Source organism: Panthera leo, chromosome D3 (assembly GCF_018350215.1).
Source record: "Panthera leo isolate Ple1 chromosome D3, P.leo_Ple1_pat1.1, whole genome shotgun sequence".
Taxonomy (NCBI): domain Eukaryota; kingdom Metazoa; phylum Chordata; class Mammalia; order Carnivora; family Felidae; genus Panthera; species Panthera leo.
Genome location: NC_056690.1, coordinates 76,240,876 through 76,262,741, shown reverse-complemented (window position 1 = coordinate 76,262,741; position 21,866 = coordinate 76,240,876). Strand labels below are relative to the sequence as shown.

At 47.5% G+C, this 21,866-nt stretch overlaps 1 long non-coding RNA gene across 1 annotated transcript in view; it reads left to right on the top strand.

The window, feature by feature from the left end:
- Window positions 1-313: 313 nt before the first annotated feature.
- LOC122203579 overlaps window positions 314-21,866 on the top strand; it is a 56,628-nt gene continuing 35,075 nt past the window's right edge. The window contains exons 1-2 of the long non-coding RNA XR_006195253.1: window positions 314-686; window positions 3,734-3,846. This is a non-coding gene — a long non-coding RNA (uncharacterized LOC122203579). The remainder of the gene's footprint in view (window positions 687-3,733; window positions 3,847-21,866) is intronic.

Here is a 21,866-nt window from a genome sequence, read left to right as displayed (position 1 = left end):
TTCTTTTGTTCTCGGCCCCGTGTGAACCTTTGCCGCAATCCCCTTGATCCTCTGGAGCTAGGGAGAGCTTCAAGGTTTTCCTCCTGATCCCTCCCGTATCCCCCTCAAGGCCAAGTACGCGGATGGGCCGTGGTGGCGCTAGACCGCAGTAAGGAACGCCTTCCCTTCCGGACTCCTCGAGAACACGCGCACACGCCTGACTGCGGCTGCGCAACGTGACGTAGCGTTCCGAGGGCCTGGGGCGGCTCGGTTGCGGCCACTTCTCAAAGAGATTTAAATGGATCCCCCCCCCCTCCCCGCCCAGACTAACGACCTGCGCCAGGGGATGTCCCTGCCTGTTACTTCTGTCCGCCTTAGCACCATCTGGACCGAGGGGTCTCCTGCCCAGGCCTCACTTCCAGCCGGGTTGTCCACAAGCGCAGAAAGAGCAGACATTATTCACGCAGCGGAGGGGGCCCGGGGACCTGGAGACAGAGCCGTGGCCGACAAGCCGCCGGGTCCCTCAGAGGGCCGCCCCGAGGGAAGTCTCAGAGACCAGGACCCAGGAGCCGTCTGACCCAGACCCGGCGCCCTCTCGGGGAGCTGGCCACTCTGCTGGTTTCAACCGTGAAGTTTAGAAATAAAAGTGCGCTAGATGGCCTTGCTTGGACTTTGAAGGAGCCACAGCAAACTTAAGTGGCCGCAAGGTGAGTGGAGAGGAGGCAGATGGGCAAGGCGTTGGGAATATGGAACCGGTTCTCTGAATAATGCGTCACCATTTCAAAAGAGCGTTCACGTCCTGCTTTGGTGGAAGCAGGTGTGATCCTGTTTAAAGCAGGGGTCTGGGATGCTGGACTTGACTGCAGTGCGTGCATTTCTACTTCTGAGAGCCTGCAGTGCTGGGCTGGTGACGGTGCAACTCCTGGCTTTCTGCGAGGACAAAAAAAAAAAAGCCCTGATTTACACTGTTTGCCGCTTCCGGTCGTGTAAATACTCCCACCACCGCAGATTCCGGGCTACCGGTGTGATGTCACTGATGGCAGGCACGGGAAGAGACGCCAACGACTGGCTTTCCTAAGCGGGTAGGAGCCAGCTCTGTGGCACTGCTCTCATCCGGGTCAGAGATTTTGCTTCGCGGGTGTTCTGGAATGTTGCCCCGCCCCCTCCCTTCCTGGCCTGAGCAGAGCGGGATCCTGGAGAACCTGAGTCCTGGGGGGCAGCGGGTGGTGGTTGGGGGGGATCCAAGGAGGTAGGCGGCGGACGGCTTTGAGAGCCCCAGATGCAGCCGATGGCACAGGGCTCCCCTCAGTGGTCGCGGAGGGCTTGGAGGGAAGGGCCTGTGGGCCGTGGCCAGGGGCAGCCAGCACAGGCTCCACACAGGCCTGGGTGCTGCCTGCCCGAGAGCTGAGGATGGGCCCTGGCTTCTTGGTACCTTTCTCTTTCATTTTTGTGTATGTGTTTCAAAATCTCCGGAATTCCAAAACATCTTCTCTGACTACCCGAGAATGTTGCCCTGAGGGTCAGCTGAGACGATGTGGCAAATCTACATAGACTAGAGAGGGCTTTGTATGTGTAATGGGCTATTATTAAGCTTATTAACATCTATGAATATTTGGGCATAGTACCGGGCCATAATTAAAAAAAATAATTTTCTTGGGGTGCCTGGTTGGCTCAGTCGGTTGAGGTTCTAACTCTTGATTTCGGCTCAGGTTCCTTGATTCCAGGCTCCTGGGATGGAGTCCTGCTTAAGCCCTGCCCAAGATTCCCATTCATTCATTCATTCATTCATTCATTCATTCTCTCTGTCTCCCCCTCCCCCCCACTCCCTGTCTGCCCCTCTTCCCTGCTTGTTGTCTCTTTCTCTAAAAAATATTTTTCTTACTAGAAATTTTAAAAAATTAGGGGGGGGGGCGGCACCTGGTGGGTGCTCAGACCGTTAAGCATCCAACTTCAGCTCAGGTCATGATCTCACAGTTTGTGAATTCCAGCCCCACCTGGGGCTCCAGCTCAGAGCCTGGAGCCTGCTTTGGATTCTGTGTCTCCCTCTCTCTGCCTCTCCCCCACTCGCACTCTTTGTCTCTCTCTCAACAATACATATTAAAAAAAATTCTTTTTAAGAAATTATAAAAAATCAGAAAGAGAAATAAAATGAAGAAAAAAAGTCACCGATAATCATACTTTGATGAATTTCATCACATACTTTGTGCATATATATGTATTACCTACCATAAATTTGTAAAAATATTCATAGTGTTCCTATTCTTCTATTGCTTACCAAATACTATCTCTTAGACATATTTTCTTTGTAAATACATCTTTTACAACATAGTTTTAAATTCTTTTTTTTTTTTTTTTTTTTTTTTTGAGAGAGAGAGAGAGAGAGTGAGCAGGAGAGGGGCAGAGAGATAGGGAGAGGGAGAATCCCAAGCAGGTTCCATGCTGTCAGCATGGAGCTCATCTTGGGGCTTGAACTCCCCAACAGTGAGATCATGACCTGAGCCGAAACCAAAAGTCAGAGGCTTAAAACTGACTGAGCCACCCAGGCATCCCTACAACATAGTTTTAAATGGCCACACAATATTATATTGTATGGATATAATGTAATTTTTTTTACCACCTCTCCATTATTGGAACTTTTTCTTATTAATTTTTTTTTTAATTTTAGAGAAGGGGGGAGAGGGGCAGAGAGAGAAAGAGGCAGAGAGAGAATCTCAAGCGGGCCCCACACTGTCAGTGCAGAGCCTGACATGGGGCTCGATCTCATGAACTGTGATATCATTGACCTGAGCTGAAATCAAGAGTCAGAATCAGGTGTTCAACCAACTGAGCAACCCAGATGCCCCAGAACTTTTTATTTTAATTTCTTTTTTAAAAATTATTTTCAATGTTTATTTATTTTGAGAGAGAGAGAGAGAAAGGCAGAGCATGAGTGGGGTACGGGCAGAGAGAGAGGGAGACATAGAATCTGAAGCAGGCTCCAGGCTCCGAGCTGTCAGAACAGAGCCTGATGCGGGGCTCAAACCCACAAACCATGAGATCAAGACCTGAGCTGAAGTCAGACGATTACCCAACTGAGCCACCCAGGTGCCCCTATTTTAATTTCTTACTTAAATATGATTAACATCTTTGTAGACAAAGTCTTTGGACATAGCCTCCATTACTTCCATGAAAAAAATTCCTAGCAGTATATTTTCTGAATCAAAGGATATTTTTGCAGATTAAAAAAAAAAAAAGGATTCAATGAGATCACATGCACAACATATTTGATACAGTGCAGTGCTTGGGGTGTGTGTGTGTGTGTGTGTGTGTGTGTGTGTGTGTGTGTGTAAGGCCCAATAAATGACAGCTATCATTGTGTTATTCATTTGATTAGCAGACTATTGCTTTATTGCTCTCAGTGGTAACTTTATTCTAGGAGGTGGACTTTTACTGTGTTGTTTTTCGGGGGGATATTTTGAAGAGAGTGTGATGGCAGAATGGATATCATCCTAGAAATTCAGAGCAATCACAGAGCCTCCAGGAATCAGGGATCAATTCTCTAGTCCTGCCTTTGATGTTCCTTGTTGCATTTACTTTTGGTCACTTGCCCTGAGAAGGTCACGGGTATAAGGAGAAGAGACAGACTATAAAGCTGCCAATCCTTATTCATCAATAACTTTGCAAAGAGTTTGAATGTTGAGAGAAACTTGAGTCTCAGGTTAAAACAACTTGGGGGCTTACGTGAGGATTTCACTTACCCTTTATGGGTCTGCAGGTACCTGAGCATCGCCTGTGTGTGTCCCACACACCCTCCTGTCCCCGTGTGCCTCTGAGATGGCTCCCAGAGGGCAGAACCATCCATCAAAGCCGGGCAGGCCTCCAGCTCAGGTAACCACCGCACTTACACAATTGTCCCTTTAAGAAAGGTCAGCGGGGGATGTGTTCCTTCCTGCTTCTGTGCTCCTGAAGGTTTTCATGTCCACACTAACCCACTGTGGGCCTGGGCCAAGGCCAAGTTGCCCATCAATATTTTAAAGTAGCGGTGTTATAAAATTTATGGAAGACGCACAAAGGACAATTCCCTGAAGTGACCAGCCCGCTGAGAGGGGATATTGGCTAAAAGGAGATTTCTCTTTGAAACAGTGTGAGATCAGCTGCCAAGCTGGGGAAACCCTTTATATGCATGGGCTCGGAGCTTGGGGGAGAGGGAAATCTGACCTGGTTTCAAATCCCACCTACAACTGTTAATTTATTTGGTTATCTATTAACAGTCTCCTGGCAGCTTACTTTTATGTTTAAAATTAAGTGCTTGATTGATTATTTTCTAGAACAGTGATGGGATGTTGTTTTATACTTAAGCCAATCCATTAGTGGGCTCTCTCATTACTGATCTCTTTTCCTTCCTTTCTTGGTTCATTGTGTGTGTGCCTGTGTGTGCACCTGAAGGTTGTGAGAGGGGAGGAAAATGGGGCTTTTATATACCCCCCAAACTATGGTGTCCACTGCGAGGTGGTTCATTCTCGGTATGATTCACAGGTGGGAGCAGAATCCCAGAGAATTTTTTATTACGGTGATCTCATTTTATCAAAACTCTTGGTGTAAGCTTCTATTTTTTAAAAACCTCTACTCTTGTTTTACCTGCTTAGGAGGCATCTTCAAATATTTCCAAAATTCTTTAGATTTGCTTCTAAGGATTTGGAACTCTCTCATTTAAAAAAAAATTAGGTTTATTAAATATTAAATACATACAAAAATAAGCTTTGTGAGGCAGAGCCTTGTGACTCTTGGGCTCAGGCAGGTTTCTTGGTGTTCTGGCTGCTTAGTGGTCTATCAGCCCTTGGGGTGGTCAGGTGTGGCCTGAGGTGGCCTGACCTCCCAGGCTCGTCACGTCTGGCCGCCCAGAACAGTACCAGCCGAGCAGGGTCTGGCCTGTGTTGCACCTGAAAAAGGTTGGGAAATCACTGGAATAAGGTCTGAGGGGTGACAATCAAATGAGCCTCTGGGTCCACAGTGCACAGCGCAAGGGCTAAACGGTGCTGTCTGTTCTCACCGGCCCTCCTTTGGGGTGGAGGGTCCTTCCGGTTTACGGGCACAGGGAAGGATGACTCAGTCCAGCAGTGGCAATCAGGAGCGTGTGTCGCCCTGCCTGTGGTGCGTTCTGTCACAGGGCTGTGTCACAGGAAGTGCAGCCGTCTGCCCTGCGCACGTTGGTCAGGAACAAACAGGCAATCCGCATCGCGGACCATGTTTTGCGTATAGGCGTGTCCCTAAAATTTTGCCCGGCAGCGGAAGTGTTGTAAATCTAGTACATTTCACATATATTTGGGAGGGATGGGAGTCTAAAGGAAACCTTCAATGAAGCACAGACCCTTTCTCTAACACACGCCCTCCTGGGCTAATTTGGAAACCTAAGATTTTTGACTCAGGCTGGAAGGTGGCTGGGTTCAGTTGCGACGTCTTGCTAAGAGAAAGAAGCTGGGTTCCGTTAAGCAAAAGGCACATGGAGAGATAGTCCAAAACCCCATTATTAGCAGCTTTACAGTGGTAAAGAGCCTGAGGACACCTGGGCTGGGGTTGGCGCTCACCTACTAGACGCTTCTAGCTCTTCTGCTTCCTGGAAGGAGATGTCACGTGGACAGCAGCCAATGCTGGGGCCTCAGAAGCCTAAGTAATGACTCTGCCTTCATGGGAAGAACTTTGGTGCGGTAGGCAGGTGGGTGGGGGGCGGCTCCCTCTGGGTCCACACTTCCTGAGGACACCTGCAGCTCTCCCCAAAGGAAATGCTTACTCCACCCTTCATTTCCTGGGGCCGCTGTGACAAAGTACCACCAACAGGGTGGCTTAAAAAAAAACAAAAACAAAAAAAACCCAGAAATTTATTCTCTCACAGTTCTGAAGGCTGGAAATCCAAAATCAAGGTGTCGGGAAGGCCAGGCTCCTTCCACCGGCTCTGGGGAGAACGTTCCTTGCCTTTTCCAGCTTCCAGTGGCACCAGGTGTTCCTTGGCTTATCTCTGTGTCACTTCAATCTCTGCCTTGGCCTCACGCAGACTTCTCCTGTGTCTTCTCTTCTGTCACTTGTAAGAACACTTGTCATTGGATTTAGGGCCCACCCGGATCACCTTGAGATCCTTGATTGTATCTGCAAAGACTCTTTTCCCAAAATAGCTCATATCACAGGTGCCGGAAAGACACGTTGATGTCTTTCTGGGGGACACCATTAAGCCCCCCACACACCCTCTTCTTGCCTTTCCCAGAAAGCACTCCTCCACACTCCTTAGGACCTGCTAGCTTCACGTCTCCCACTTATGAGGCAGCACCGTATGGTCAGAGCATGGAAATGGGGTCTCAGGGCTGAGGTGGGTGTTCCAAGCACAGGCCTGGAATCCAGTAGAACCTGGAACCCAACCCTGGTTCCCCGGATGAGACCTGAGCAAGGAATCAAACCTCTCAGGACTCTGGTTTCTCATCTCTAAGACCAGGAGAGTAACATTTCTGTGGAGAGAGCCAACGTGATATGTAAGAAGTAAACGCTCCGGGTGGGAGGAATCCTTCGCTATCATAGCATTATTATGGGCTGGGAATGGAGGAACCCAGGCTTCAAGTCTGACTGTTCCTGACTAGCCCTGTGACCTCTGGTGGGCCCCTAAGGAATGTATAAAGTGTCCGAGTGTCTGTGCGATCTAACAGTGACTCCTGGCTTTTTCAGCCACAGCAGCCTCGAGCCCTTGGTCTGGCAGAAGCTGTCCAGGAGAACTCTGAGCTTCAGTGTAGCTCATGTATACTCCTGGGGCTGGGTTTCCAAAATAGCACAGGAGAATTTTGCAGCACATTTAAAAATAATATTTGCTGCTCAGTTATCACTGGGAACATGGTTTCGGTGGGCTGTATTTCACTTCTCCTGGAAAGGAAACAATTTGTGGAAGCCCTGAGTTGGAGAATAGGGTTAGAGAAACAGCGGTTTAGTCCGTTCTCCTGTGTCCAGAGGAGACTGTCCAGAACCAGAGACATCGTGCTGTCCAGGCTCCTTCGCAGGGCCTGTGCAGGGCATGCCGTGGAAAATCAGAAGCATGCTTTGAATTTACAGGTGGAGAAATTGAAGCTCAGAGAGGGGAGGTGGCCTGTGTGAGGTCATCCAACTGGGGGACCAGGCCTCTTCCTTTCTAGAGTTCTTTCTGGGATTCTTATTTCATCTGACATTGCTTTGGGGTTCCACTGTGTAGGACACTTTTTTTTTTAAGTTTATTTATTTTAAGAGAGAGAGTGTGTGTGCACAAATGGGGGAAGGGCAGAGAGAGAGGGAGAAACAGAACCCCAAGCAGGCTCTGTGCTGCCAATGCAGAGCCTGACTCGACACTCAATCCCATGAACCACGAGATCACGATGTGAGCCGAGATGAAGAGCCGGACGCTTAACCGACTGAGCCACCCAGGTGCCCCTAGGACACATTTTCATCGAACACTGTTGTGCTACTGTTCAGTTATAGTTAAAAATATATTCATTCCTCCCAGGGAAATTACAGTCTAATGCAAAGTTAAAAGAAAAAGAGGAGCCTGGATGAGACAGAGCAGAGAGAAATTCTTCCAAATGGAAGATCTGGAACAGGAATCTGGAGGCTCCTGCAACTTTCTCACATTTGCTGTAGAAGGGGACACGTATTTTATTTGCAAACAAGCCTTCATTTAAAAGGGTAAGGCACATAGGGCACTTGTTGGGATGAGCAATGGGTGTTGCATGTAAGCGATGAATCATGGGAATCTACCCCAAAACCAAGAGCACAGTATACATATTGTATGTTAGCCAACTTGACAATAAATTATTATTAAAAAATAATAAAAATATAAGGGTAGGGCACAGGAGGACCTGGGTGGCTCAGTCAGTTAAGCGTCCAACTCTTGACTCTGGCTCAAGGTCATGATCTTAAGGTTCATAGGATCGAGCCCCGAGTTGGACTCCTTGAAGACGGCACAGAGCCTGGTTGGGATTCTCTCTCTCCCTCTCTGCCCTCCCCCCACTCATGCTCTCTTCTCTCAAAAATAAATAAAAATTAATTGAAAAAGGGGCGCCTGGGTGGCTCAGCTACTTAAGCGACCGGCTCTTGGTTTCGGCTCAGGTCATGATCTCACGATTTCGTGAGTTCAAGCCCCACATCGGGTTCCATGCTGGCAGTGCAGAGTGTTTGGGATTCTCTTTCACCTCTCTCTCTGCCCCTCCCCTACTTACGCTGTCTCCATCTCTCTCAAAATAAATAAATACACTTAAAAAAAAAGAAGTAAAAGGGTAAGGCATATCTATTTCTTTTCTCCCCAAGGCCTGGTATCTGAACACAACTTTTGCTCATACAGACTTATTTGGCAGAGTTCTAAAGATCTCTTTCCCAGGATCAGCATCTTACCTGCCAAGCTAGATACACACACTTAGGTATTTATTTTTTAGAGAAATAAAACTTTAATAGTCGTGAAACCAGGAGTATTCCCTGCTTAACCACCTCACCAGGTGAAGAGGATATTTCAGCAATTCAAAAATGAGTCTGACCTTTGCCTGGGGGCATGTGTGCAGGTATTAAGGGCTGTTGAAGGACAATCTGTATAGTACAGGAGGTGACATCTGTTCTACAGAATGTGACAAGGCCTCATCTTATCAGTTGCCTGCTCTACTGACTTTCAGCCTGTTTCTGAGGATGGTTCCAGTGGCCGAGGAGAGAACACTTGGCCTTTGACGGGTCTCTCATTTGTCCAGCTTAGCACTGGGCAAACCTTCAGAAAAGAAAATGCTTGATTTTCAGATAGTTGCATTATAATGACCAGAGTGTGTGTGTGTGTGTGTGTGTGTGTGTGTGTGTGTGTGCGCGCGCGCGCGCTTCTGTGTGGACCGAGGTGGGGGTGGGGGAGGAAAACAATTTATAAATCACATCTTGCAAATCCTTCCGTTCTGAATTGGTTGTAAACTCATTTCTTTGCTTTTCTCAAGCTTTGATTTATGTATTGGGATCATGGGGTTTGTGTCCCTTCTTCTGACTCGAAGTTTGAATTTAGCCGGGTGCTCCATAAAAATGTTGGGTAATTTGCATGCTCTGGGCTGATTGAGTTGCATTCTTTATACGACCATTTTTAGATGGATTGTCTCTGTGGGCCCCTGTCCTTTTGTTTTCTGGGGTTCAGAGGTTACATCAAAAACCTCCCTGCCTGCTGCCTGATGTGACCTTTGAACCCCAAAGGGCACAAGATCACGAGGCCATAAAATCAAGCACAAACACTAAAGGTGTCAGTCTGATTGTCCTCTGAGGACAGGAGTTTAGGGCTTGAACACATGATTTGGGGGAGTGGGAATACTGAGAGAGCAAAAAGCAGGGAACACTGAACATCTGAACCTCAGTCCATAGCCAGGAAGGATGTAAAAAAAAAAAAAAAAAAAGCCTAGGGGGATAGACATTGTGCAAATTGCTAAAAATGTCAGCGCCATCTTTCTCCAGGCATTTCTGGTAGGACAGGACCGAGAATGTCAAGCATGCCAGATCTGCAGACTGTGGGGACCAGATGCTATTTTCCAACTGTGTCGCCATAATCTGGGTCGCTTTTCTGGATGCTGCCCGCCCTGGCCAGCGTGAAGACGGCAGGAAGTCATTGGAAGGAGGTCTGCATGCTGGCCCTGCTGTTCAAACTCTCAGGAAGGACAGGCTGAAATCTGAGAGCCGCAGCCCGCACGGCTTGGAAGGAAGAGAGCTCTGGATTAGCTGTTGGTTTTTTAAAAGGGGAAGAAGCTCTAGCTCAGTGTCAAACCTCCAAAGAGTATGTCATTAGAAAGGGGAAAAATCTATCTGGAATAATGATAAAGGTCTCCTTGTGGCTGGCTAGCATTTCAGGGCAAACCAAAACAAACATGCAAGGGAAATGCAGTGGAGCCCTGCAGGGCCCAGGTTGAACGGTGAAGGCTCAGGCTCAGGCTCCTTGACACCAAATAAATTATCCAGAATATTCTAAAACCATAAATGAACTTCTACTGATTTATGCAGAGGTTTCCGAGGTCTTTCAAAAATGCATGTGAGGAGCAATTACGTTCCCCAGTGGCATGGAAAATGTTCCACAGCAGCAGAAAGGAGCAGAGCGGAGCGCGGCTGAAAGCCTACAGCTGCAAATAAGCTGCCGTGGTGGAAAAAAGCCCATAAACGGGAACAAGAGTAGGGGGAGGGGTCGTCCTTGGGGAGAGGTCAGGGTCTACTCTGGATTGCACGGAGGGGGAAACCGAGCCCCACGACAAAGGTGACCCAGAGACATCTATCCCCAGATGTTATTCTCATGCCCAAAGGGGAGGGAAGGGTTTTGTTTTGTTTTTTTTTTTAAAGAATGTATACAAATCTGAGTCTTCCCCCCACCAGGGCAAGCAAGGAAAGAGGATACCCCTGACCTGAAACTCGGACAGAGGCTGTGGGTTTGAAGGCCTTAAGAATCCAGACAGATAGGGGCGTCTGGGTGGCTCAGTTGGTTAAGCGTCTGCCTTCAGTTCAGGTCATGATCTCACGGCTCATGGGTTCGAGCCCCGAATCAGGCTCTCTGCTGTCAGTGCAGAGTCCACTTCAGCTCCTCTGTCCCTCCATCCCCAGCCCTCCCCAACTCTCTGTCTCTCTCTCAGAGGTAAATTTAAAAAAAAAAAATCCAAGCAGATATTTGAGAGTTTGGGGCTAATTCCTTGAGAGTTGACTGCTGCTAAGGAGTGAGGGGTCCAGGTAGGGATGGGGAGGGAGGACAGGACACAGGGGCAGTGGGAAGGAACGAGAAGAGCCGTGGCGAGAAGATGGCTCTCGCTAGGATGACTGGTTCTCAAGCTGGGGAGGGATTTGCAGATGTGGATGAGGAATGGAGTAAAGTTGTTTTCTCTGGGATGACTGGGTCTCAGACCTACTCCAGGCCCCTGGCACTTAGGGATTCGTTTCTGGGAAGAGCTGAGCAGCTAGAACAAAACTCTTGTCTGTTTCCGCTTGTCAGAGTTGTTCTTTTGAAGGTGGGGACCCTGAGTTTCAAGTGTGTGATGCCCCCGTCTCACCAGGGGTGACACCCCGGTTTCCTGTCGTCTGGGATCACCTGCCTTGTCTCCTGACACCTGCTCTCCCAGAGGTCAGAGGGCCCCACTTGGATCCTTGTGCTTTCTTGGATTTGGACTAGTGGCAGTTTAAACCCCTGAGTTTTCCGGGGCGCCTGGGTGGCTCTGCCGGTTAAGTATCCGACTTCCTCTCAGGTCCTGATCTCAGGGTTGGTGAGTTCAAACCCTGCCTCAGGCCTCTGCTCCCTGCGTGGAGCCTGCTTCAGATCCTCTGTCCCCTCTCCTCTGTCTCTGCTGCTCCCCCACTTGTGCTCTTTCTCTTTCTCTCTCAAAATAATAAACTTAAAAAAAGTAAACCCCTGAGTTTTCCTGGTTTGCTTGATGGGAAAGAGGGGCAAATCCTGACGCCGTAGGAGAGTAATGGGCAGAGGACAATTTAGTTTGACTGAAGATCTGGGGAGAGGCCAAAGAACACCTTCTGGCAGGGCTGGCTTTTCACAGTGCGGTGGGGAAGACGCTCCTTCAAGCACCACACAGCTGGCTACCCTGGCCTGGGGGCGGCCTGCCTTTTCCACCTGTTTGAAGCCCACGTTTCCTCAAAAGACCAGGGTAAATTCCCCCACCTTCAGGAAGTCTTCCTGGACCAGCCAGGTCAGAGCGATCTTTCTTTTCTGATTGTGCGGCGTGCCGTTTGTTCGGCGCGTATTATGCTTGGGTTTCCTACTCTCCACTACACGGACTGCCCGCGCGCCTGTGCATTTCCCTGGGTATGTATCTACTCCGCATCGAAACCTCTTTTGCAGCTCAGATCGAGACTCCTCCAGAGCAGGAGCTTTGTCTTTCCTCCCATCCATCCCCCTCTCTAAAAATATTTCCTGGTTCATTGACATATTGACTTCTTGGGTGCACCACACATCTCTCTTTGATGGACGTCCATTTTATTAGAAGCTTTCGTGGGAAAACGGTGATGCAAAATTCTCCTGGCTTCCCTACTCAGTGTTCCGTGAGTCCTTGGACGCATGGGACACCCACACAAATGATAGCACAGTCCTGGGTCACTTCCCACACAGTGGTGCTCTCGGGGGGCCTAGGGTGCAAGGGAGTTCCTTTTTGATGGGTGTGTGCAGTGAGTCAGGCTGGGAACAGGGGCGCTGACACTTGGACACACCCTCAGAGGGTGTAAGTGGTTTGAGTCGGGACCCTGGTGTAAATATTTCCTACAGGCTCCCCAGATGGCTCTAACGTGCCTCCAGGGCTCGGCATCACTGGTCTACATGGTGAAGTAAGACTATCTCCTGGTTCCTGGTTCATTGGTTACAATTTCCACCCGCACAAGGTCTGCAGTCTCTGCATGTCGATTCCACATTCGTGGGGAGAGACATTTGATTGGCTGAATTTGGGACCTCTGTCTTGTTTGGTCCAATTAGCTGTGGCCAAGTTGCGCAGGGGGAGAGTGAGGTCATGAATTACAAGCCTGGAAATTGCTACTCCTTTAGATTTGGGGTCTATCTCCTGAGAGTGGGAGGTTGCACAGATATCCGCAAAGGTGACTTTAGATGTGGGGTCTATTTCCTAAGAGTGGGAGGTTGTGCAGATACCCCAGAGGTGACTGGTGTACCTCCTTGTGCCATTATGGTGTCAAACTTTACTAACAAAACAAGTGTTTGTTTTGCGGTGTGTGAACTCTTCAAGGGCAGAGATTGTCATTTTTGGAGACACCATGTATTCATCACATTTTTAATTTCCTGTATTTGATGCTGCCTTGACTTCTTGGAGCCTTGCAGCCCCTAGGGCGGGACTACCCCTTCTAGGGTTGTCTAATTCCTAGAGATAGCAGACAACTTATCTGCAAGCATGCCTTTGCTGTGCACACCAACCAATCTCAAATCATGGGCTCCAACCACCTCTTGTCCTTAGGACATTATCCTCCTGCCCTAAATCACCCACTCCAGGGCCAGGCACCAGGAAGCATCCCTAGAGCTGAGAGCCTGCTGAAATTCTTGAAACTATCCAACCTCAAGCTTGCTCATCTGCTTACCCTTCCTCACCCATTCTTTCCCACAAAAACCACAATAAAGGCTTTTGCCCATAACTTTCCATTTGTTCCTTCGGCCTCCTGGCTGACCCTGGTGCTTCTTCGTGTGACCCCGCATGGCATGGCATGGTGTGCCCCCTCCTCTTAGGAACTGTAAGTTCCTAAAGTTCCTAAAACTGTAAGGTTTTTTTTTTTTACATTTGTATTCATCCTTATAACAACCATGCAGTGCACCTTATAGAACATATGAGCATGCCAGAGGGTTCCCTTGTACCACTTCTTTTTAAAAATTAATTTATTTATTTTGGGAGACAGAGAGCAAGGGAGGGGGAAAGAGAGGGAGAGAGAGAATCTGAAGCAGGCTCCACACTGTCAGCACAGAGCCCAACGCGGGGCTCTAATTCACAGACCGTGAGGTCGTGACCTGAGCTGAAATCAAGAGTCAGACGCTTAGCTGATGGAGCCACCCAGACGCACTCCACCTTGTACCCCTTCTGAGTCAATACCCACCCACCCAGAGGTAGCCACTATTCTGGCTTCTGTTAAGTTTTAGGCGTTCTTGAACTTGGTATAAATGAAACCCTTTTGTATCTGGCCTCTTAACACTCATCATTGTGTCTCTGAGATTCATCCCTGCTTCTGCACGTGTTTGTAGCTCGTTCTTTTTCGTTGCTGGGTAGGGTTCTCCTGCATCGGGCTGGGACCTACAGGGCTTGCGGCTGGGACGTAGTGAGCTCTCCTTTTCGGTGGCAGCCGTCGTCTGGTCTGTTGGTCTCACCAAACCTGAATAAAACCATGATCCCTGGTACATTTTAGAATACCTGAGCACCTGGCATAGGGCCTTTCATGTAGAAGGCAAATGATAAGTATTTGCAGAATTGAATAAATGGGTGGGTGGCTGAGCAGAGCCTTGAGAATTTAGAGGGGGCCTGGGCATGACATGACATGGCTGGTCCAGCCCTGGGGGATGGATGCCTGGCTTACTTCTTTCATGCTCTTTCCTCTGTCCTAAGAAGAACCTTAGGCAATTACAGCCCAATAATAGTATGGAGGGACCAGGAGACTCTCTGAAAAGGAGCAATCAGACTGAAGAGCCAGGGCGGAAGAAGAAGGTGCGAGTCCAGCATCCCTGACCATGCGGAGCCCATCACGGCGTTTGTAAATGGCAGTGATGAATGAGCATGCTGTGCATATATGTCACCACGCCCGGCCTTCTCCCCTCCTTCCCCTCACGTTCTCTCTCCAGGATAAAAGATGCTTGGCGCTAAAGAACCCTTGTCTCTTCTATTCAGAACTGGGGGAAACTGACAAACTCCATTCTAGTTCATGAGACCCTGCGGTGAATTATGGGAAATGGAGGGAACTCATGACTGGAGCACACTTAATGAACCCAGGAACTCCAGTGATGGATGGATAGATGGAAATGAACATTAATCTACTCTCGGTCACTCCGATGATGTCATTTTTAACCAACCGTGAACATCACCCAGAAGCCAACCTGGAGACAGAGCAGTGATGATGGGGGGGGTGGGGGTGCGGCAGCCAAGGGAGAAATATTAACCGGATTTCAGAATCCTGACAGTGGGTCCTTCTACGAGTTCATTTAAATGCTCCACTTAGCTCTTGAATTAAAATAAGACAGGGCTAAAACTTTAATCAATCCAGTTCAGCCGCCACACTCAGGCACGAGCAGAGAATAAAATGAAGGTCACAGGAGAAGTCCGGGAGAGAGAATTTGACAGTCTGTGCAGATGAATGGGGTTATGCCAAATGGCCTTTGAGATGAAAAGGAGGCCCAGGCCGGCAGTTCATTTAGAGCAGGAGTGGCAATCTGTCGATAGCGGGTGCCAGATTCCTGATCCCTGTTTTTCTAGAGGATGCAGGTGTGTGTGTGTGTGTGTGTGTGTGTGTGTGTGTGTGTGTGTGTGCGCGCGTGTGTGTGTGTGCGCACGCGCGCGAGTACGTGCTCACCTGCCCTAGTGGAAAAATAGGTGAGAAACTGCTAAAAACAAAAACAAAACCCCTCTTCTTCAATGTTTACTTAATTAGAAACTTAATTTATGTTAGTTAGCAACTAATTTCCATGGAGGGTTATTCCATTTTGATGCGCGTGGTGTTTCTTCACATATTTAGATTGCTTAGTCTGAACACCTGAGGAATTCATAGAGGTGGTGGGGATTTAGAAACCCAGCGCATACAGCTGGCAGGCCAGGCCTGTGGCAGTGTGGTCATAAGCAGCTAATGAGGGTGCAGAGCAGGAGAGCAGGGGGCACCAGGGTCCAAAGGCCTGTTTCTCCTGCATTTTTGCCTTAGTCCCTGGCAAACACCCATCCACAGGGTATAAGGGAGGCCGGCTGTCCCCCACGTGCTTGCGAGAGGCCTGGCAGTGGGGAGAGGGCACTGGGCAGGCCAGCTGTCCCCCACGTGCTCGCGAGATGCCTAGCAGTGGGGAGAGGACACTGGGCAGTGGCCTGGCGGTGAGGAGACAGAAGGATACCGTGAAGACCTTGGGGGCCATCGGTCACATCTGATGTGACTGCCGCCCAGACATTCCCTATTGTGACACCCACCTTCATTGCCTTGGCCCTTCATAGCCAGAAACCTAGACACTACTCTAGGAAAGGAGGAGACAGGCCCTGTATTAAGTAAGCCTATCTCTGTCCTTTCTACCCAGAAAGCCTAATAGCACCCTGCTTGCCTGCCAGCTCTCTGACTTCTCTCTCCCTCCCTCTCTCCCCCCCACCCCCCCTCTCTCTCTCGCTCGCTGTCCACACTGGTCTCCTTGCAGATCTGTCTATGCCAGGACACACTCCTGTCTCAGTGCCTTTGCATTTGCTGTTCTCACTTTCTAGAGTGTTCTATGCCCACATACTCTCATGGTTCCCCTCCCATTCCACTGTTTAAATGTCACATTTCAGAGAGGCCTTCTCTGACATTTCATTTAAAATAACACCATCCTCCATCACTCTGTGTCCTGTTTTGTCTTTAGAGCACTGATCACCACTGACATTATGTATATGTGTATGTAGATGTGTGTATATGTCGTGTGTGTGTGTGTGTAATTTGTGTATTGTGTACTGACATCCTCAATAGGATGTCAGCTCCATGAGAGCAAGGACCTGGTATTTAGTGCCCACAGTGCTCAGTGCCTGTGCATGAATACTTCCTGAATGAACGTGTGAATCCACTCGGGCACGTGTGGAGCACAGGGGACTTGGCTTCAATCCGCCCCTCAGGGCTTCTGTCACACACCTCTGCCTTTGGGACCGGCCATTTAAGCCCTCTCTTCTCTCTACTTCTCCACTCCCTCAGCCCAGAGAAACTTTATCTAGCCTGGGGCAGAGCTGTCTGGCTCTGACTGATCACGTATTCTTCCAAATCTATTATTTATGCCTCCACCGTATGCCCAGAGTCCTTCAGGCCTGAGGCTTCTTACACTCAAAAGCCGTGCTTTGAAACACATAACGCTTTCTTCCCCCCTTAAAACTATAGTCTCTACTGTGAGTTTCCAAAAGCCTGTTTTGTAACGAAGAAGCGAAAGCTGGATTCCTTTTACTGCATTTTGCAATGTCATCGCTTTCCTGATGCAGGGCCCGTGAAGGTCCCTGTGGCTGCCTGCATCAGAGAGCAGGCCAGAGGGTAGAGGATAGGGTGGGGTCGTTGGGGCCAAATACGATCTCCTCACACTCTGGAGAGAGGAAATCCCACGAAGTATTGCAAGTGTAAATGACCTCAGTGAGACCTCTTGAAAAGCACTTCCTAATTGTTGTTAAGGAATTAACAAACACAACGAAAAATAATAAAACCCAGTGCTACTGGGGATGTGGGGAAACAATGCATTAGTCGATGCAGCACTCATTTGCTCCAGGATTTCTAGAGAGCAGTCCGGCATAACAAGAGCCATGAGATAGTTAATCCTGGTAATGCGCTGGTATTGCCCTGGTAACCCCCTCGGGGGAATACACTCAATGAGTATAAGCCGGAAGGAGCAAATGAAAAAGCAAAATTTGTTCAAAGATAATTGTGGCAGTATTTAGCAACAATGAAAACATCCGAGACAGGACAGAGGTTAAGCAGACTGTGATCGGTTAAGATAATAGCCAAGTAGCTAAGGATAGTAGCCGAGTCTGGGGTCAGGGTAGGATAACTGCTTTAACAAACGACATCAAAGCTTATCACAGTAAATGTTGACTTCTTGCCCACATCACAGTCCAGTGTGGGTCAGTTGAGTCTACTCTACAAAGTCACTCAGGGACCTGGGCTGCTGCCATTTATTGGCTCCATCATTTCCTCTCTGTATCTGATAAATGCATGAGGGAATGAAGGGATAACAGAGGACAGCAAGGGAGATTTCATGAACCAGATCTGGAGGTGGGGAGGGGGGCAACATTAAGACTACACTTTAGTGGCCAGAATGCTGCCATCTAGCCACACTTAACTGCAAGGGAGGCTGGGAAATGTAGTCTCACTACATGCCCAGAGTGTGAGGGTGATAGGGTTTGGTGGACACATAGCAATGTGGCATCATCAAAATGATACGCTTGTTGACTCTGCTGATCCATGGGAACTCAAATATTAAATAATAATAAACAGAAAAGGCAGAACACAGAAGCACTAATTAGGACTAATTGCTAAGAACTACGTAATTGCAACTATGTATATTCACCAACTTGGAAGTGATTTTAGAGTATAACGGGCTTCGTAGTTGTGTAGGGTCTTGTTTTCCTCCTGTGAAATGACAAAGCGTGATAAGCGGAGGGACAGTGGGTGCGACAGGGACACCCTGTCCCCTAGGGACAGGAAGCCAAGGTTGCATTCCATCATGCTGTTTACCTTTTTGAGACTTTTTCGTGAAAAATACTGAGGCTTATCTCAGTAATTTTTTTTCTTGCTATAAGGTAAATATTTTCCCTGTCACTAAAGTTATTCCAAATATTCATGTCTTTACAATATTCCGTTCTGTAGATATGCCATAATTTATTTAATTTATTTTTTTTAGTTGTGTAAAATATTATTTTTTTAATTTTTAATATAATTTATTGTCAAATTGGCTAACTTACAGTGTGTACAGCGTGTTCTTGGTTTTGGGGGTAGATTCCCATGGTTCATCGCTTACATACAACACCCAGTGCTCATCCCAACAAGTGCCCTCCTCAATGCCCATTACTCATTTTCCCCTCTTCCTCACCAGTCCCCCCTCTGCCCCCCGCCATCAGCCCTCAGTTTGTTCTCTGTATTTAAGAGTCTCTTATGGTTTGCCTCTCTCCCTCTCTGTTTGTAGCTATTTTTTCCCCTACCTTTCCCCCCATGGTCTTCTGTTAAGTTTCTCAAGTTCCACATATGAGTGAAAACATATGAAGATATGCCATAATTTAAACCACTCTCCTATTAGGGGACATTGTTTCCATATTTTATTGTTATAAATCTCTCTAAAGAATGTCTTTTACATACATTTCAGCCCACCCTTCTGATTACTTTTTAAGACTGAGTCCTTAAAGAGGAGTCACCAGGTTAGAGAGTATAATGATTTTCAAGATTCTTGATACCTAATGCCAAACCACCTTCCAGAAAGATCATATAGTTTCTATTCCTCTCTCACTTCACCTCTGCAGCATCTGGCACGATCAATCTTTCTATTTTATTTTAGTTTTTTGCTAATTTAAAAAGCAAGAAGCTCTACCTGGTGACTCTGTTTTTTAGTTTCTTTGATTACTTTTTTATGGCTGAATAGCTTTTCTTATGTGGATTAGGCAGACATTTGTATTTTCTGTCTTATAAATTGTCTATTCATGACCTTCCCCACTTGAAAACTTCTTTTTCTTATTGATTTGTATGGATGCCTTATATATTAAGAGTATTAACCTTTTGCCTGTCATGTGTGTGGCTCATATTTTTTCAGTTCATTGTTTGCTTTGCTTTTATTTTTTATATCTAGAGGTTTAAAATCTTTGTGTGATATAATCTATTAGTCTTTTCCTTTGTGACCTCCTGCATTGTTTTATGCTTGGAAAATTCTTTCAATGCAGAGAGCAGATAAATAAATACTTACCTACATTTTCTTATAGTTTTAAAAAAAATTTTTGGGTATCATAATTTTGATACCCAATTTTGGAATTTAAATTTTGGAATTTATTTTATTTTGCCATGTGAAATGAGGACTTAGAGGTTTTCTGCCACCAGAGAGCCGATTTTTCTAAAATCACATGTGAACAACTTATTCCTTTGTCACTGACTTGTGATGCCTCCTTTATTAGCTATGACGCTCTTATTAAAGTGCAGATTTTAGAAGCCATAAGGTGGAAATAATAATCGGTCGCCGAGTACCTAGAGTTGCCATGAAAATCAAATGAGGGAAATCTATGTGAAGGGGAAGTTGCAAATTCTGAAGCTTTCTACAGATGCTTTGGTGGCTAACGAAAGTTAAGAAAGAGAAAGAAAAAATAGATGCCAACGTGCTCACCATGTTCTTACAGAAAGCGTATGATAATTATAGACAAGTAATGTTACGTAGGGCTTGAACCACTGTGAGTATAGTAAGGCCTTTTATGTTTTCCTGTTTCATAATCACGTGTCTCTTTGCTGGTATTCCCATGCTGCCAAAGCCAGGAGGAGAAAAGGTGGGCTGTTTTTTTTTTACTCAAGTCTTATAAAAGTGGGGAGAGAATGGTTTGGGGAGGAAAAGGATGGGGGTTTACAGTTGAAAAAAAAATGAACAGCAGAGAAATCTAGAGATTTCTTGTCCTTATGCCCCAGGTCTCCAGACAAGAGCTGACTGGAGTCAGCAATTCAGTTAACTGAACAAGGGGGGGATGGAAGTTCTGCCATGAGCACGGCACATGGGCTTGGCGAGAGACACATGGAATGGAACAGACTGTCATGTGTTCCAAGGCAGACTAGTCCATGAAAAAGCCAAGGAAACTCAGGTAATACATGACCGAGGGCCAAATGGGGGCACAGAAGAGCCAGTGGGAATTGTTAAGTGCTCCTGGGAAATAGAAAAAAAGAACAGCCAATAAACATATGCTTTTTTGTGTGGGATCAGTTTAAAGAAGAGCATGCAGAAATGGCAGCAGTAGGCAGGTTCAGAATATAAACAGAAATGACCCGAGATCAGGTTTAGGTCCGTTCCCCTGGATAGCAGACCGAGTGGACTTCTGCTGAACGAGAACGGACCCACGGGGACAAGGGAGCCACACACCAGGGACCGAAGCTTCCGTGGACACTCTGAGCAATGGGCAGTTTTGTTTGTCAGTTTCTTAAAAAATAAAAGCTGTTCCCCAGGAGCAGAAACTTAGGGACAGGAGCAGGTTTGGGAAGAGAAGAAGGAGTAATGGACAAATGGCTGGACATTTTCATGGCATTTTAGTTCATCATGCAAACCCTTAGTAGAAAGTGGTCTTCAAAAGGTGATGTGCTCCTACGTAACAATCAGCTCTGGGCTGCTGTACTCCTGATGAACTTGATCTCTGTGACTTTGGGTTTGACCCTGCTCCAGGAATGGAGAACAGCCGACACTCTTACTTTCTTATGGATTTGATCACGTCCATCCCCACGGTGCAAATTTCAGGCCCCCCGGCCCTCCTGCTCCCCCAACTTCTCTTCTTCCATTTTTCAGTGCAAAACAAAGTCCTGAGTGCTCAGTATTCGGAAGGCTGTGAGTCTAGACAGGGAATTGTTAATTTTTTTTTTTTTTCCATGGAGGACAATGGTGAAAGAGCTAATATCCACTCCACGTGGCCCTGGGTAATTTTTTCTTCTGTCATCTTTAAGGATGATGCACAACGTGTGAATATGGCCCACAATTGAGGCCTAATTATGATTCTCCAGTGAGTGTGCTGCATTTTGGAGGAAGTCTTAAACGAGCACTTAAGCAGTAATGCCTCTGAGCACACCACTGTGGATTTGGAGGAGAGCTTTGATTCCTGCACCAGGAGCAGACTACTCCCACGCTGCTCCCACAAGCGCTTTTATCACCAAGTTATTAGACCATTATGGTCTACGATGGTCTTTTACCGCCTTTGATTTTTTTCTGTTGTCAGACGTGAGGAAAGTGATGTGTAATACGATCCAAAATGCTCTTGTTTGTTTTAATCTACTGTTTTAATATATTGTGGCTTCCTGCCATTACCCTTCTCTGGCAAGGCCCTCGGGCCCTTTGGAGATGGTGCAAGCCTGGAATGTGCCGGGCACTTTGGGGCTTTGGCCTAAAGTGTGGGCATGCGCGTTCCTGCCAGGTGGGGACTCAGCCACACGGACGCTGGAGGTCACCCGGAAGGAGAGTGGCCTGGGCACTGGGCAAGTGGAACTAGCCCCCCAAAGAAATGTCTTACAAGCTCTGAGTCCCAGCAGGTGCTTGCACCAGTTTGGGGGTCCAAAGCCTTCTTGGGCTTGAGGTTTAGGTCAGTCTCCCAAAGCCCAGCTTGGCATTGTTGAAGAGAGACACTTGCCTCCAAGAAGTATTTCAAAATGAGACTTTCATGCGTTAGGACATGGTTCCAGGTGATGTAGATGGTATGTGACAATCGTCCGAGAAACTCTGGTCTTGGCTCTGTCACTAACTGGGCAAGTCCCTTTTCCACTCAGAGCCACTTGGTCCCTCATCTCTAAAAGGAGAGTGTGAGACTTAATGACGCAGGGTCCCTTCGTAATTTCCAGCCCTTTCCTTGAGACCCCCTGTCATCTTGCCAGCCTTTCTGGCGGTGAATGAGTGTCTTATACGTGGGAAGCTGTTGGCTTGTGAAGGCTGTGACCAGAGCTATCTGTGCCTCCTTTGCTTTTGTGGTGATCACCAAAGTCATTCTGGAAAGCCCACTGGGAGAGATGATAGAGCCCGGTCC